Source organism: Trichomycterus rosablanca, chromosome 26 (genome assembly GCF_030014385.1).
Source record: "Trichomycterus rosablanca isolate fTriRos1 chromosome 26, fTriRos1.hap1, whole genome shotgun sequence".
Lineage (NCBI taxonomy): Eukaryota > Metazoa > Chordata > Actinopteri > Siluriformes > Trichomycteridae > Trichomycterus > Trichomycterus rosablanca.
Window position 1 is genome coordinate 6,524,114 of NC_086013.1, and position 7,080 is coordinate 6,531,193.

The following is a 7,080-nucleotide window of genomic DNA, read 5'->3' on the forward strand; positions in this document are numbered from 1 at the left end:
ATTCCAGTAATCCATGTTCTTGGACTGCTTGTCTTCAGCAAACTGTTTGCGGGCTTTCTTGTGCGTCAGCTTCCTTCTGGGATGACGACCATGCAGACCGAGTTGATGCAGTGTGCGGCGTATGGTCTGAGCACTGACAGGCTGACCTCCCACGTCTTCAACCTCTGCAGCAATGCTGGCAGCACTCATGTGTCTATTTTTTAAAACCAACCTCTGGATATGACGCCGAACACGTGGACTCAACTTCTTTGGTCGACCCTGGCAAAGCCTGTTCCGAGTGGAACCTGTCCTGGAAAACCGCTGTATGACCTTGGCCACCATGCTGTAGCTCAGTTTCAGGGTGTTAGCAATCTTCTTATAGCCCAGGCCATCTTTGTGGAGAGCAACAATTCTATTTCTCACATCCTCAGAGAGTTCTTTGCCATGAGGTGCCATGTTGAATATCCAGTGGCCAGTATGAGAGAATTGTACCCAAAACACCAAATTTAACAGCCCTGCTCCCCATTTACACCTGGGACCTTGACACATGACCCCAGGGAGGGACAACGACACATTTGGGCACAATTTGGACATGTTCACTGTGGGGTGTACTCACTTATGTTGCCAGCTATTTAGACATTAATGGCTGTGTGTTGAGTTATTTTCAGAAGACAGTAAATCTACACTGCCATACAAGCTATACACTGACTACTCTAAGTTATATCCAAGTTTCATGTCTATAGTGTTGTCCCATGAAAAGATATAATAAAATATTTGCAGAAATGTGAGGGGTGTACTCACTTTTGTGATACACTGTATATATATATATATATATATATATATATATATATATATATATATTTATATATATATATATACAATATAAAGAAGTACTGTTTGTTTGTTTATTAGGATTTTAACCTCATGTTTTACACTTTGGTTACATTCATGACAGGAACAGTAGTTACTCATTACACAAGATTCATCAGTTCTCAAGGTTATATCAAACACAGTCATGAACAATTTAGTGTCTCCAATTCACCTCACTTGCATGTCTTTGGACTGTGGGAGGGAGCCGGAGCACCCGGATGAAACCTACGCGGACATGGGGAGAACATGCAAACAACACAGAAATGACCCAGACCGCCCCACCTGGGTATCGAACCCAGAACCTTCTTGCTGGATCTTGTGACCTTGGCTGATGATCTACACCGGCTGTTAGATGCTGCAGAGTAGTGTTCATAGTTTTTACTCATGTATGAGAGGTGAATAAGCAAATGTGGCTCAGTGATGGTAGTGGACACTTGAATATCTACAAAAAATACAAGGGACAATCTTTGGGTTATAAAATTATATACGATCAGCCATAACATTAAAACCACCTTTTTGTATGTATACTCTTTTTCTATCAGCTCCACTAACCATATAGTTTACTAACCATTTACTGACTTTCCCTATGGGATTAATAAAGTTATCTATCTATAGGTGCACTTTGTAGCTCTACAGTTCCACTGTCGTCCATCAGTTACTCTGCATACTTTGTTAGCCCCCTTTTACCTTATTCTTCAATGGTCAGGACTCCCAGGACCACCTCAGAGCAGGTATTATTTAGGTGGTGGATCATTCTCAGCACTGCAGTGACACTGATGTGGTTGGTGGTGTGTTACTGTGTGTTGTGCTTATATGACTGGATCAGACACAGCATCGCTGCTGGAGTTTTCAAATACCGTGTCCACTCACTGTCCACTCTTAAATTATACACACCTGCTTTGTTGGTCCACCTTGTGGATGTAGTCAGAGATGGTAGTTTTTCTGTTGCTTATTATTGTATTACTATTATTGTTGTTGTTGTTCTTGTTGCTTATTGTAGCTTTTAAGTTAACGTTATCCACAGTATTCAATGAACTTTAATTATTTAGCAGCTGTTGTCTAATGCTAGAAACTGTTAGCCTTTTAGCTAACGTTACCTGAAGTGTTTCAGTTCAGACTACCAGTTAACCTGAAACTCACTAGATAACATTACCATAAACAGTTTCCATTTCCAAATTGTTCTCTATCTTAATCCAAAACTCATTAATATACTTTCTGCTTACATTTTACTAAGTAAAAAGTTGTTAAGATTAAATGTTTATTTACCTCACACGAACGAACGATTCCTCTTCTTCAACGGCTCGCGTCGCACTGTTGCTATGGTGACGCTCGTTCTGCCGCCGCTGAATCAGAGACTGGACGCTGGGCCACAGCCGGACAACCAGCGTCGGCGCGCACGCGTTTCTACGAGCACCAGCCAAACCCAGCTGTGGTAACAACTGGGCCGGATCTGGCTACATTGATTCTGGCCGATTCTGACACTCGGCCGACTGTGCCGATAGAAAAGTGGGAACTGGGCCAGATGATTGTGCTAGCTGGTTAAAAACCTTCCGGGAACGTTACTGGAACGATACTTTATACACATAAGAAATAAAACCTTATACAAGCTTTACCTAACGTTCTCTGTTAGTTCTCATAAAACCATGAGAGAACGTTAGGTTTCATAGTTTTATAGTTGGTACTAAGTAAAGGTTGATCTACATGGACCGTCCCAAGCAAAAGGCAGTTTTTTTGGTAAGTTCCTACCAAAAAACTTTAAAGATCATAAGAAAACCTTCCGGGAACGTTACTGGAACGTTACTTTAAACACATAAGAAAGAAAACCTTAAGGCAACTTTTAGATAACGTTCTCTGTTAGTTTTCATAAAACCATAAGAGAACGTTAGGTTTCATAGTTCCCGGAACGTTCCGGGAACAGCGCTAATTTTTTTAACGAAAATAGAACGTTCCCATAACGTTATGGGAGGGTTCCCTAAAAATAACCATAGGGGAACCAAAATCTAACGTTACGGGAACGTTCTGTGTTAGCTGGGACGGAGCAAAAAGTCATAATAACGTTACGCCGCGTCCACTGTTCTGACTTTTGTGTCTGCCGTACTTTTTCCTGCCCTTGTAATTCACACAAGAACTATTTATCCTAAAAAAAAAATAGGGGGCTATTCTAAGAATTGTATTATTTATTGTATTATTTTTTACATTATTATTATTATTATTACCGTATAGGACTCAGTTCTGTAATACAGGCATAACTAATCGTACATGTCACATAGTGGTGGTAAATTCGGTTCATTTTATGGACTCGGGTTAGTCTGAGTCACTCAGTGATGTGATTCGGTTCACTTGAGTCACTTGTCCTGACATCTTGATTGCGATTGATTTACTGCATGAAAATGCATCCAAATATCACTTATCTTCCGTGCACTCAGAGCCAGTGTCAATCAGAGGACTCATAGGATCCGGGTTAATTGAGATCTCGGACTCGTGATTCCTGATTCAGTACGAAGATTCGAATCCTTAACCGAGGCGATTCAATATTTCTTGTTCTCGGACAATAAACATCCAAAAATTAATAAAATTGCACGAACTAACTCTGCAGTAAACAAGGAGCAACAACAATCAAATATATTTCAAAAAGTTATTTGGTAAATAATAAGCAGAACGCTGATTAAAAAGAAGCATTAGATGTTGTAATAGTTTCACCGTGACATGTACGATTAGTTCTGCCTGTATTACAGAATTGAGTTCTATACGGTAATAAGAACAGGGGACGCGGCGTAACGTGATTATGACTTTTAGCTCCGTCTTCTCAACACTTGCACCTGATTTACACTTTATATGAAGCATGTATACGCACCGCAGCACGTGCACGCGCTCGCACTTTTATTTCTGGTTGAATTGATAAAAATTTTTGATTTTGGAAAATTAAAATACGACCCGTTTTTCAATTTCTGCTTATTTGATTTTTGATCTTAAAACGAAAAACGAGTAACGCCCCGTTTTCCCGTTTTTCAGCTTTGGGATTTAAAGTGAAAAACGAATTATCAAAGGTACACGGACCATATACAGTACATAGGCTGTATTTGTTAAAACATTGTTTCTTAGTTGTCTTTTAATTATTTTTCACAGGATCACTATTCTATAATCTATGACAAATCACAAGAAGCTGAAAAAATATAACAGAATAGTCTGAAGTTACATAGTCAATTCTAAGGCTCTATGAGTTCACTGAAACACAGTGAGAGCCTTAATCCCCAAATCAATAAAATTTTGAAAAATGGTTAATCAACCACGTTGTGGCCAGCCTGCTCAGTGACAATTAGCCACACAAAAGATCTGAGGTAAAAACATCTAAAAACAACAGCAAATGCCTTTAGCCTAAGCTAAGTCTTTCTAACTATTCAATGATCCCCCCCCCCCCCCCCCCCCAAAAAAAACAATACAAGATTAAAATTAATTATTGTTATTATTAATTCTTAAAATTAATGAAAAATTAATTATTGCTTTATTTACTTAGTCATTAATCTTCAGTAACCTTTCTGCATCAATTACATTTAAAGTGTTATAAAACCTTATCCAGTGAAATAAAAAATTTGGGAATAAGCCCTGGACAGGACACTAGTCTATTGCAGTTCATCAAACGTTCACATATTTACTTACATTTACTTAAAGCTAAACATTAAACCAGTATTTACAATTTTGTTAAATCACTTCACTGTTTAAAAAAAAAATTTGAAACCCTGGACATGGTGCTAATTCAGTTCAGGCCAGAAAATCAGAATATTCTAAAGAAACCCTCCTTAGGACTCTTGTAGTTGTGTAGTACCTAATCTACCAGCTGCACTGTAACATGTCTCATATATGATCTTCATATAGAGCACCAAATTAGTAGAAAAGCACATGCTAGCCTAAGCATTTAAGTATACAATCACAACAAAAAGGAGCCAGATTATGGTGGGACTGTTAAATGATCTGTTGCCCTGGCATATCAATTGCATATCAAATTGACTGTCAATTAAAAAAAATAGATAAGCTAATTAAAAAGGAAATAATACAAAGAAGAGCAGTTATAACTGACTATATGCAGATAAAACAGCAATGTGGACAATTAAGTCAATTGTCAGTTTATTAAAGTAAAAACATGATAACTAAAATCACATAAATTAGTCTGTAATTTATCTATTATAATTTTAAGAAAATATAGCAACACTTCATACTTGCATAATAAAGTTATACAAAACACACCAATGAACAATTCCATTTTACAATTTACAATTATAAATTAGTCACCCATGATGCAAACAACTAGTTTATCTTATCCTGTATTTGTCATTTGACCTTTGCCTGACAGTGTAATTAGTTACTTTAAAATATTTACATTTAAATACAGTAATTATGTGTATTCAAACAACAAAAACATTTGTGTTTAATCTATGATCAATGTCGGCAGGATTTAAAATGCATTTTGCCACATTAAAATTTCTTACATATTTTTAAATAAAATTTTCAGTATAGCTTACAGGCTCCTTGCTTTTAATTAGTCAAACAGTATGAATAAATGTAAAGCCAATGGCTCTTATAAGACTCAATTGATGGGGTGTGACAGCAAATCCAACTGTATGGTTGGGATGCAAACATGCTAAGGTTGCTATTAGTATGGAATAAAACTGTGACTCTAAAAATTATTCCAAAGATGTGCAGTAGAGTTGAGGCCAGGTTTCTGTGCCGGCCACTGGAGGACCTCCACACTTAACAAACCTTTTCTTTATAGACAAAAAACCAGCTGGGTCTGATGAGCTGGACCCCTTCTTTTATAGGATAGCAGCTCCGATTATTGCTGCCCCCATTGCATACCTTATAAATCGTTCCTTCTATACAGCTGAGTTCCCACAGGTATGGAAAGCAGCATTAGTACGACCTTCTTTTAAAGGAGGAGATCAGACGAACTGTTATAGACCAATTTCTATTATCCCTTGTACTGTATATCAAAAATAACTGAAAAACTTGTAAATAAGCAACTCACAAAATTTTTGGATACTTACAATGTTTTATCTGATGCTCAGTCCGGTTTTAGATCGGGAAATGGGTGTGTCACTGCAACTCTTAAAATTTTCAATGATATAGATTCTGCGTTAGATTCTAAACAGTGTTGTGCAGCTATATTTATTGATCTAGCTAAGGCTTTTGACACTGTTGATCATTCAATGCTTTTAAATAGGTTGGGCAGCATTGGAGTCTCGGATCACTCACTGGCGTGGTTTTCAAATTATCTTGCGGATAGGGTGCAACAAGTTAAATCAGAACAATTTCTCTCACAGCCTCTATCTGTTACTAAAGGTGTGCCTCAGGGTTCAATCTTAGGTCCAACATTATTCTGCTATTGGTCCATCTCCGGAGGCAGTATTTTCATCGCTCCAGAATAGCTTTTTGGTCCAACAGGCCTTTTCTAATTTAGATCTTGTGTTAAATACCACCAAGACTAAGGTTATGTGGTTTGGCAAAACTTGTACAAATGACCATCCTCCCCTTGTTAGATTTTGGTGATGTTATATACAGGTCAGCTCGAAAAAGTGATCTTCTGAAACTTGACATACTTTATCACTCTGCCATTTGGTTTGCGATAAATGCTCCATATAAAACACATCACTGTACCCTTTATTCTACTGTGAACTGGCCATCTTTACACACTCGTTGTGCTATTCATTGGTTTATGCTCATATACAAAACCCTGCTTGGTTTGTCTCCTCCCTATTTGTGTCATTTATTGCAAACCTCATCTTCAGTTTATTATACTCGCGCTGCTCATCGTATCTCACTGAAGGTTCCTAAAACGAACACCATTTTTGGTCAGTCATCATTTCAAGTGGCTGCAGCCATAGACTTGAACAAACTACAAGAAACTCTAAGGCTGGATACATTTATTTCTAAGACATCTTTTAAAAAACAAATTACAGATATCTTAAGAGATACATGAAGCTGTATGACAAATTGATTCTTCTCTTATACTGTTGCTGGGTGATTCGACTATGTGTTGTGTATGGTATTGTGATCATTGTTGTTTGTTTTCAATGTCTTATGTAAATTTGTTTGTATGATTGTTCCTCAAGAGGCTTTGCCTTTTGCCAGGCCGCCATTGTAAATAAGAAACAGTTTTTAATGACTTGCCTGGTTAAATAAAGGTTAAATAAATAAATAGACCTTGTAATGAAACGTCCAAAAACTCATGGTAATATG